Source organism: Protopterus annectens, chromosome 1.part2 (genome assembly GCF_019279795.1).
Source record: "Protopterus annectens isolate FY-2018-M chromosome 1.part2, PAN1.0, whole genome shotgun sequence".
NCBI lineage: Eukaryota > Metazoa > Chordata > Ceratodontiformes > Protopteridae > Protopterus > Protopterus annectens.
Window position 1 is genome coordinate 333,405,763 of NC_056727.1, and position 12,490 is coordinate 333,418,252.

Here is a 12,490-nt window from a genome sequence, read left to right on the forward strand (position 1 = left end):
AGAGGAGGTGTGGGGGGAACTATGGGTATGAAATTATGGGCCTAGGCATGCAGGTGTTGGCTGGATTGGTTCTATTTGGACCGCCCCAGGGATGCAAGCAATAGTGTGCATTGGGCAGAGCTGCCGCCTAATGAGCAGCTACTCCCGGTATGAGTCCCACTGTAGCACAGTCTATTTTACATGGCAAAGTACGGTATAACCAGATGTGTTGTTGCAAATCCCACTAAATAGCACCAAAGAACACATGGTTGCAATACCCCACTGTAGGCATGTAAGCCAAACTAATTGGCATCACAAGGTATTATTGTTGTCCTCACCCCCAGTCAGGGGTGTGAGTGTCTAAACCTACCTCCAAATGCAGTGTATATACACAGCTATTGCTGTAGAAGAAATGGCCACCTGTGGACCTTCCCATCAGCCTTCCTGCACATCTCTGGACATTTCCCCTACTATCTGCCCCTCTGTGTGCCCCATTAACACCACTTACCTATCGACCCCTGTTTCATAACTATTAATGTTCACAGTCACAAGTAGGTGACACCCTCTTCCCCAACTATATTGGCAGAATCTGGAACCCCCTACCCACGTGTATTACCTCAGCTGTCCCACACAACACATGTAAATAACACATGAAGGAACACCTCAAGCACACTTGGATCAGCACATGCTCACCACCTGGTGAATCCCCCTCCCCAACTAACACTCTATACCCCTACACCAACTAGTGAAACTGACACCTCCTGTCCTGCCTCGCATACAAATCCCAACATCCTGCATACCTTCCCTATTGCTCCCCTACCAATCATTCCAACAGCCTACTATACAGTGACAATGCCTCCCCTCTACCTACCTACCTACTCCTTCACTATTCTCTTTTACTCTAACACACAAGTATGGCATAACCAAACCTAACCTGAATACCTGAGTGTAACCTATCCAGAACTGTTAAACTGGAATCTAACTTCACCTTAAAATAACCTTTGTCAACAGTCATACATGACATGCAAACCTGACCTAAGCATGTATAATACTGACATGTTAATGTGAACTAAGCATGAAGAATGTGGTATGTAGCTATGTTAAGTCTGTTACTCTCTATGAATGTGTACACCTCTGTAATACATGTAATGTGTAGATGGGCTTTACTGTGGAGCTCCACTCCCCGGGTCACCGCTGACAATGGAGAAGCATCCAGTTGGATTGTCCTGGACAACAAATGTGAACTAAATACATTAAGTAGTGTGGGGGTATGTGGCAGCAAGTGGGGATACGCCTGTGTGGGCAGCGGTAAGCAATGCCCACACTGGTTAAGCAATGTGGAGGCCAACTCAGTGTAAGACACCATAACCAGGGCTGAGCCTCGCACACACCAGCGCATACCCACCTACACTTCCTGTACAGTGCCCCAGGCACTCTGTAGCCAACATCTCTCATCGTGCCCATTAACAAAATAATCTGCACTCTCAGGTTCCAAACCTCCACCCTGCACACTATAGTCTAAGTGAGTTACCAATAAAGCATGGCAGATACACATTCAGCTGCTGTTATCACAAACATATCATTCAGCACAGTCATTCAACAGTATAGGAAATGTATGTAAGTATGTAGATTAATACCAGTAAACATGTACACATTACTCAATCACAGTATTCAGAGCAGACTATGTGTATCAATGAACAGTGCCTGTCCAAACATACTGTGAGAGCAGTAGTCTTGCATAATACTGAAGAGAAGAATGAAAAACAGTGCACGCTGTGGGGGCATGTGGGTGTGCTTCATGCGCAGAATGTCACACGTGAGGTGTTGGTTCTGCAGAACTGGAAGATGAGGCTGACCCGGTGTGTGAGAAAACCACTGCTACTTAAACCCCTGGCAGGATGCTACCAGTGGGAGAAACAGTGTAGACCAGCAAAGTCTACTCGTGACACAACAACAGGTCCGTCCCTGGTGGGACGAACCAAACTTTGTGGGTCACATACATGTTTCCACCATTATCGGAGGAGGATCAAGGGAAGGCATGAACGTATGTGGACTAAACGGATTAATAGCCTGCAGAAGCTTGGGTCGAGACAGTATAATGGAGGAATACCGACATGTGCAGAGAGGGAAATGTGTGGAGGTGTGGTATGGCTGGGCTAGCAACTGGGGAATGGATGGATGCTGTGTACGTGGAGCTCGGGGGCTGGGGGGAAGGAACCATGGGTATTACAATATGGTAGAAATATGCAAATGAATCAGAACAGCAATAGTTTAGTGGGTAGAGCATCCGACCAATGAGCAGGAATTCCCGGTTCGGGTCCCACTGTAGCACAGTCTAGTTTACATGGCAAAGCATGTTATAACCAATAATTTTGTTGCAAGACCCACTAAATAGCTGATATATACAAACTGGAGTACCACAAGAAATTCACATGTGACGTATCAGTGTCAGATGGAGTAAGGCACTAGTAAGCAGGTGTAAGCACAGCTAGGCAATAGTAGGCATATGCATGCACTAGTAAACGGGTGTAAGGCCTTACAACTGCTTTAGAGTGCCTTAATCACTCTGTATCCAATGGGCCTTCGTCAGCCTGACAACAAAATGAACAGCTATGCAGGTCATGAACCCAAGACCCTATACACCATAGCCTCAGTAGCTATCCACCAAGCCATAACAGATGTACAGAAGAATGGGGTAGTAGTAGTAAACATGTCCTCACCTGTGAAAGGCATCAATATACAGTCACATGTGCCATAACTGACTACAGAACATATATATGTGAACTGGAGTACAGCAGTAAGTCCAGATGTGAGGTGTTAATGTAATAAAGTGTAGAAATTCCCAGGACCCCATACAGTGTCCATACACATGTGCCGAGGATACATGACACATATATAACAAGTGGCGAAGGGGAAATAAATGCCAAAAGGCAATTATCATGCAAATCTAATAATACGCATCCCTAAGCGTAGCACAGCACTGGCTGCCAGACTACTGGCAGGATACTACCAGTGGGAGAAACAGTGTCACCCTGCTAAGTCTACTCTTAAACGCATGTCCATCCCTGGCTGGATGACCGCAAACGTCTACCAAACATAGTCCTTGGGGTAACATACCATGCCTAAAAAGTAAGCACAGATGGTGACGTATGTTCACGGACTACATGTGTGGGAAGCCTGAAGATCCATGGGTTGAGATAACATATGCGAAGGGTCCAGAGAAGTGGAGAGTGGATAATATATAGATATGTGAATTGCAGCACCAGAGAGAAATAACAACCGGAACCCCCACCACAAAATAACTGACCTTATGCACAGTTGATGAGGGTGGGGGCTCAGATGAGGGGAACATGGTGATGACTGCTATGTTTCCCCCACCACAGCCATAACAGATATGCTGTGCAATGCAATATCCAGCGCATGCAGTTCTTGACCACAGGACCCTCCGCAATACAGCTACAATGGTCTAACAGTAGGCCACTATAGCTGTAGAAAGTCAGGGCAATATCCAAAACATATCAACCAGTTCAGTCATGCAACTGTACAGATAATGTATACCATCATCTAGATGTATCTGTGTGTAAATATATTACTATCTACACGGCTACAACATATCTGTATATGTGTGTATATATATATATATATATATATATATATATATATATATATATATATATATATATATATATATATATTAAATGTACAGCTTTCTAACACTATATACATAGATATTACTATATATGGACATATATACATGCTAATGGCTACATCAACACATATATGGGTCTAAACCTATATGTCTACATATACAGAGCATGTTACATATGTGTATGCAGATATTCAGCTATGTAGGTATATACGGACAGAGTTACATATATGTCAGCAGATATATATATATATATATATATATATATATATATATATATATATATATATATATATATATATATAGCGGTACATATGGCCATACATCTGCAGAGAGCAATGGCAGATTAATGACCACACATATGTCCACATGCACCATTACTGTGGTTGAGAGGCCCCACACACTATACGTCTTGTACAGGTAGGCACCCCCCCACGGCTAAACACATCCACCCCACAATACACTACCAAGTGTTGCAGATCCCATCACCAGAGCCTGATATGACATGGGCACAGGAAGTTAAGAGTAAGTTAAGAGATATACATGTGGCTACACATACACACTCAGATATATGTACAGTAGGATACATATGTAGTCGGTGCATACAATATGGAACAGCCACTATGCCTACAGCCAACCCCTGAACAACTGGACACTGTATGGGCCAATCATACAAATGATGACCATTGCCTGCAACATATACCCACAGAGAGGTCATTGGGTAAACTCCACACACAGGTTTGCAGAAATGGCATACCTTTCATTGTGTACCATGACAGTTCAACATGCCATGTCATATAGCTGCAACCATGAAACAGTTATACTAATGCAGTAGTCTGGAAAGGTTCACAACCATTGCTGTCCAGGCCAAATCCTTAGATTTGTACAGTAGAGAGGACTGACTGGGCCACAGGATACCAAACGGTAATGCAGGTGTATAGTTCAGCAGCCGCTATCTACACTCTGTACAACAGCAGTGGGAGGTAAAGACGTCATGTGGCCACATGGGTTGTAACTGTGACATAACAAGGCATAACTGACACCATCACATGCACACTGACAAACAGAACAGTCTGTCTGGCAGATGGCAGTAGGCTTGCAGTAACCGAATATATGTACATATAGATGAAGTATACGGCACTTTACATCCAGATACCTTATGGCAGCTCACCCCTGATACCCCCACATATTTAACAGCCTAGGTCATTTATGGTGCCCCCCCCCAGACTCAATAATACAGGGCCATATACCACTTTTACATACACTGGCCTCTGAAGTGCATAAGAGCGCACACGTATTGTGTAGGTGACGCCCACACATATATGGCCCCAGCCCCACCATATGTGTGGGGGATACAACAGATGTGGACTGATGGCAGCCATGGCAGCTTGATATACTCACAGCCCACTATGGAACACCCCCCACAGCATGTCATATGTGCAAAGCTTGATATGTAGGTCACGTACTGATAGCACTCCACACACACACTGCCAGTGGGATATCAGACACAGGACCTGTGTATCAGACACAGGACCTGTGTGATGGACAGACAACACATGTTAGGCACACCTCTGGCCACCAAGAGGATAGGCCCACAGTTGAGGGCTATGCAGACAGACTGCATTCCAAGGTAAAGTAGCATGTACACATACACACACACCCTGTAACACCAGTGCTATACAAAGCATAACACGGCTCTACTCACACTCTGTCTGTAGTTCCTGAACCTCCTACACATATGTAGCTGCTCTCAGTGTGCCGGTTCTCCTGTAGAAGTTAGTGTTACCTTCTGTCTGTAACACTGATACCCACACACATGTAGGGCTGTACAAACATCCACAGAATGTCCAGGTTACGTCATCAAATATAACCACTACTGTACATAATATGTGGGGTGGTCTGATATCTCACTGGCTTGTTAGTGGATATGATGACACTAATTATGGTGTACAGCACATATGCACCATGTCATGCATGACATATGTACACAAGTTGGCAAAATTTGTGGCTGGCAGCACATACACAGGGCCGATAATGACATGTTGCTGTGATAACCTCATACATTTACTGTTGTAACAGGGTTTGTGGCAACATATGTCCTATGAGGGATAAAACGCCAGTAACTGTCACGGCTTTCACCATCTACAGACTGCAGACTGCAATCCTCACACTACCATCTGCAGTCCACAGATAGATGCTCTGTTAGTAACACATGGAACCAACAGCAAAACACACTGCCCTGTCTGCAGATGACCCTGCAGATGGAGATTCCACATAAAAATGGAACTGACATGGCAGGTATGGAGACATGAAGGAAAGACATATTTGCACACACACTGTTAAACCAGCAGTACGCCACATGCAGTATAGCAGCACTTGCAGTCTGTAGGCAGGACAGGCACATCTTCCTGTGTGTTGCCCTTTTCCACAGTGTATGTTGTTGAAGGTAAATTCCCAATCCATCACAGATGCTGGTTGCCAAACAGATCTATTCCTGCTCACAATGAATGACAAGGGCCAACACCAACATGATGTTCCTAGATTCCTAGTGTGTTTCCATGCAATTGGCTATGGGAATGTTACCACAGCTGTTCCACATGCAATCAGCTAGGGGAGGGCTGCGATTCATGCAGAGGCCATCAGCTGATCATGTGCATCACTTAAAATACATGTGCTGCTGCCTAAGCAAAGCTGGTGTAGGTCTCCACATCCACCAGAGAGGGAGTGGGAGAGGCAGACAAAGACATGTCAGGGAGGGGTGGGGGAGTAAAACTGCAGTTTGTTTGTGTCACACACCTACCAGCACAGGATATCAACCCCCTGACAACTATGTACTGCATTCACAGTTCGATGCAGTTATTGGATGCGCCACATGGGTTACCTGTTGTGGAGCCCTCAGAACATATATTTGATGGTGCATGACATCTGCAACAGGGATATGGTAGCTATATGATAGGTGACATACACATGCCTGTCAGCATGAACAGGTGCCAGCGTCAACACAGCCACACTCTCACAGGGACACAAACACATCGACACACTTGGCAGGGCCAGGGGTACAACTTATCAGTAGCGGGATTGCCACAACACATCACTGTGTAGGTACCACATGCACCACATGGGTCATACGGAGGTTGTATGGGCAAAGGGTATGAGGAGGTGTCTGACATCTGACAGCATGCTTCTGTATGCACATGGGGGTTGTAATGAGTGTGGTTGTAAACATACACATCATACAACACACAGACAGACACACAGGGTGCCAATACTGACATGCATGGGTGCATGTCTGCACAGGTATGTGGTGGTCGACTGTGGCAGCAGGCTATACAAGGGTAGGTGATGGGTATACCTTGGCTTCAGGCCACATTACAATGGTCTGTATTGTGTCTCAGGGCTGTAGTTTCTGCTCTTGCCCACACAGGTGGGTACTGTATCCCCCATCCAGTCACCTGGGTGACTACTATATGTGGCCAATGCTGTGCATCGCTTGCCATGTATGTGTTCCTTACCCCATGACATGGATGGTGTCTGGGATGTGCACACCTCCCACATGCATGTACAGTGACATGTGGAACTGTACCTGGAGTGTCTGGCCCATGTTGTGAACACAGATTGCCATCAAATGTGCCAGTCTTGCCCACTGTGGTGGGGACCGGCAATGGGCACCAGGTTTACCTGCACCTACATTGATAAGCATGATGACAGCATTCCCTGGTGTCAGTGGCAACTGTCCATACAGGGCATGTTGTCAGGCATAGTATGTCCATTGTGATGGCATCACAGGTGGTGCAGATGTCCATTGGGGAACATGGGGGAGGTGCACTGTCAGCATGTACGTGCATATTGGACAGATGGACAGAGAACATGCCCTCTGTAGCCCACTGCTATCACTCCATGGTTACTATCAGTGGCCAATATACTACCCACATATTGGCTGTTGCCTAGGCATGTGTGTGTGTATGCGACATGGGTTGAGAGTATGCACTGGGTAATACTGGGGTTGCTAAATGTGATTGCCTGGGCTTGATGTCACATGTATGGGTATGGCTTTGCACCCCAGCCTCTCAGGTATTTCACATCTGTTATCCCTGTACAGTGGACATTGTGCTATATAGTAGGGCCGCCATATAAGACATATGCAAAACTCGCTCCACATAGACCACAGGTGTCACACGCTCACAACCACCTCTACACAGGATATGAGGTATGAACACACATGCACACGTCATGTCTAGGAGTAGAATCCCTACCTAACTAGTTTATTACACCTCAGCTCTACGCAGTTATATTATGTGCCACGCCAAGGGTGTATTCCACAATAAATTACATCAGCAGGATTGCCAAAGTAGGCCATTTGAAATGTACTGGGGGTGACTACCCTAAAATGCATTGCTCCCTACACAGACAGTGAGACACGCACAAAACATCCACGACCAACATGTGTGGGTATAGAACCCCTGACAGAGGTCTAAACCACACTACAGCATGGAGCTGTTATAGGACACACCACGAGGATTACTAGGGAACTCCTTCCTCAAAGCTGTCTTTCACAAAGTATGACACCAGCTGGATTGCCAAAGTGGGCCATGTGAAATGTACTGCGTGTGACTAGCATATAATGCATTGCTCCATATACAGACATGGAGACACACAAAACATCCAGAATTTCCATGGGTGGGGATCGAACCCTACCACAGTTCTAAATCACAATCCAGCGGCACGCAGTTACAGGATACGCTACGGAGATTACTGGGCTACAATCTTCCCAGAGGTGTATTTCTAATTGGGTGACATCAGCAGCCTTGCCAAAGTTGAGTATGGCAATTGTATGGAGTGTGGCTACTGTAAAAAGCTTTGCTTTCTATGCAGACAGACCCATACACTAACACACACAGTTGCCACATCTGGGGTTAGAACACCTACCTAGCTACTTTATCACTCTACAGTGAGTACGCAGTTATGGGATGCGCTATGGTAATTACTGGGCTACACTCTTCCCAGAGGTTAATTTCTAGGTGGGTGACATGAGCAGGCTTGCCAAAGTCGAGTATAGGACTTGTAATATGTGTTGCTACCCTAAAATGCATTGTTCTTTACATAGACAGACACACACACACTAACCAAGTCTGGGATTAGAGCGCCTAGCTAGGTGCTTTATCACTCTACAGCAGTACACAGTTACGGGACACACTATGGTGATTACTGGGCTACAATTTTCCCAGAGGTATATTTCTAAGTGGGTGACAGCAGAAGGCTTGCCAAAGTCATGTATAGGACTTGTAATATGTGTGTCTACCCTAAAATGCATCGCTGTCTACACAGACAGACAGACATGCAAACTAACACACACACAGTTGCCACGTCTGGGGTTAGAACATCTACCTAGGTTACTTTATCACTATACAGCATTACACAGTTATGGGATGTGCTACAGTGATTACTAGGCTACAACTTTCCCAGAGGTATATTTCTAGGTTGGTGACATCAGCAGGCTTGCCAAAGTCAAGTATAGGACTTGTAATATGTGTGGCTACCCAAAAATGCATTGCTATCTAAACAGACAGACACACACAGTTGCCACATCTGGGGTTAGAACACCTACCTAACTACTGTATCAATCTACAGCCATACACAGTTATAGGACACGCTACAGTAATTACTGGGCTACAACCTTCCCAGAGGTATATTTCTAGGTGGGTGACATCAGCAGGCTTGCCAAAGTCAAGTATAGGACTTGTAGTATGTGTGGTTACCCAAAAATGCATTGTTCTCTACACAGACAGGCACACACACTAACCGCATCTGGGATTAGAGCATCTACCTAGCTACTTTATCACTCTACAGCAGTACACAGTTACGGGATGCACTACAGAGATTACTGGGTTACAGCCTTCCCAGAGGTGTATTTCTAGGTGGGTGACATCAGCAGCCTTGCCAAAGTTGAGTATGGGAATTGTAAGGAGTGTGGCTACCATAAAAATCATTGCTCTCTATGCAGACATGCACACTAACATGCACAGTTGCCACATCTGGGGTTAGAACACCTACTTAGCTACTTTGTTACACTACAGCAGTATGCAGTTACTAGACACGCTACAGAGTTACTGTGATGCACTCTTCCAAAGAGTGTATTTCAAAGTGGATGACCTCAGCGAGTTTGTCATAGTAGGGCTATGGGGAGGCCAGTGTCCGTCCATGGGCCATAACCCATTCATCTAGAGGCTGACACATCACATGCAGCCACACGTAGGGATATATTCCACAGGTACGTGTATACAGCTGCTAGACGACTACTTCCTTGTACAGTCTTGTTGCACAGCTAGCACTTGCACCACATAGTCTGTAATGCTGACAGATACCAGTGGCTAATGTCTACAGTGAGTGACATCTGAACATCATGTGGTTGTAGTCATTTGACTGTGTGCTGGGTGGGACAAGCCTCATAATGGTTAGCTCCTTGTAACAGTCACTCTCTCCCACACATCTATGTACATGTGCATTTGGCTTATTATAGTGTATTGTCCTTGGATATATGCATGTATTCCTATCCACTGTGTGTGCAAAGCATGAGTGGTGCATACTCAGGAGTGTCTGCACTAACATCTGTGACTGGCAGATATGTCTGGTCCACTGTTGTTTGCAGACGTGGGCTTCTTTTGATTACGTGTGTGAGCATGCCCAGTATGACCTTTCAGTTTGTTGTTGATTGACATTGCCTTCATTTCCATAGTGTGTGAGCATGCCCAGTATGCCCTTCTGTATAGAATGTGTGGATCAATACCAGGTAGTTTGAACTCCAGTGCAGACCTTTGTGTTGTACACCTACAGGTAGCAAGGTGTTTCTGTTGGGTATCCATCATCATTTGGCAATTTGGGGACAAACTGTGCAGGGGATATTGTGTATTGTAGGTGATTGTGTCTGTGCTGCTTCAGCTGCATGGTATCGCTGTTAGCAGAGATATACAGACATGTGTACTGTTATACACAGTGATGTTTTTTGTCTTCATGTACTGCCAGGTGGACATTCTTGCTCACAATACTGTCTTGGGGGACAAGGGTGACTGCAGCTGTATCCTGTATTGTGGGCAGACACCTATGTTTTCATGGTAAGTTATGTCATTCTGGAGGGGGAGCTGCAGACACTTGCTGCTGGGTTTGTGTATCTGGTTCAGCACCTTGGTAGAGTGCTGGCAGGTGATAACATACCTGTACACCCATTGACAAGACAATATGGGCTTATCTTGCTGTATCAATACCTCACAGCTGTACAGATTCACAGAGGTTGCCCAAAGGCAGGGGCCATGGGTCAGAACATTAACCCTATTGTGGTGTATGGGCAGGTGTATAGCCACCCACTTATGTATTTGCAGCCAGGGATAGTGGGCATACAGCTTGGTGTCGGTCCCTGCACATTCCATGCTGGCCATGCTCCCACCCCCCCCCCTGTTATTCTAACCGCTTCCATACGTTATGCATACATTCTCTGATACTTTCCCTAAGGGTATCACCCCATCACAGGTGTGCATTAGTGTTGGTCTACAGTTCATGCAGTGGGACATGTTGGACATGTTACTGTGGTCTGTCCACATGGCCTTGCATATGGCTTATATGGAGTGTGTTATGTTGTTATTTGGGTGTCCATGACTTAACATGCATTGGCAGTACATGTGAGACACAGGCCTTTGGCAGAGGCCTGTGGGGCATTAAGTGTTGCTGCAGGCCACATGTGGCAGGCTGTTGCATTTTGTCAGGCCTACAGTCGCAGACCACCATACAGTATATTCCCCTGGGGTCACATTGTAAGGTGTGATAGGTGTTCATGCAAATTCCTTCTATCAGTGTTGATCAGGTGGTGTGGATGCTGGCAGGGTACTACGTACAGCTAGAGACACACCTGCATGGGACACCTGCATTGCATGCTGCATTCTTCCACTCTTGCCATGTACAGGAGGGGTCATACTGTACCCATTCCCACAGCAGGGATATGGCCAGAGAGGTACCTGTGGGTGGTGTTTGCATGAGCTGGGTGCATGTGTGCTATGGACACTACTTGCATCTGACCCACAGATATGCATGGGGCATTCCAGGTATGCTGGCATGTGCAGGTACACCAGCTGTTTCCCAATACATTAGTCCTACCACTTTTGTGATCTGCAGGTGTTTGGGCGGACATCACCAGTATCCCCTACTACAGGACCAGTTGCTGTGATGCATACCTGTATGTACAATTACAAGGGTGTCTCCATTTCACAGTGATACAATGTCTACTGTATGTCTGGGGTACTTTCCCCTGTGTACTGCTTGTATATCTAGCCCATCAGCCATGCCATGTCAGTCTTTCAGATGGTGGCACATATTACCACCATACATTTACATTGGCTTACTGCTAGCAGGTGGTATACTGGTGGGGATTGTCCTTGGCACTGCAGTTGTAAGGGCTTGTCCCTGTCATCAGCAGTTCTGGGCTATGGCCACCAGGTCTTACCTCAACATGCATACATACTGACCACGCTCACACAATATGAAACACACACCATCCTAACACACACAGACCTGCATATTGTGCACATGTTACAACCTATCCTGCTACCTTGGCCACCTCTGGGCATCTCTGCTCCACTCATATTATATCTACTCATGCATGTTACTACATTTCTACACAGGATTGGGGGGGCAAACCTGACTGTTACATTTCTATGTTGGATTGGGGGTAGGGGGACACCTGACTGTTTCTAATTGTCTACATGGGAGTGGGTGGCACACCTGACTGTCATTACATTGCTATGTAGGATGGGGGGCACAAGTGACACTTGTACACATTTGCTATGACTGTACTGGTATGTCCTGTATTCCATTTCATTC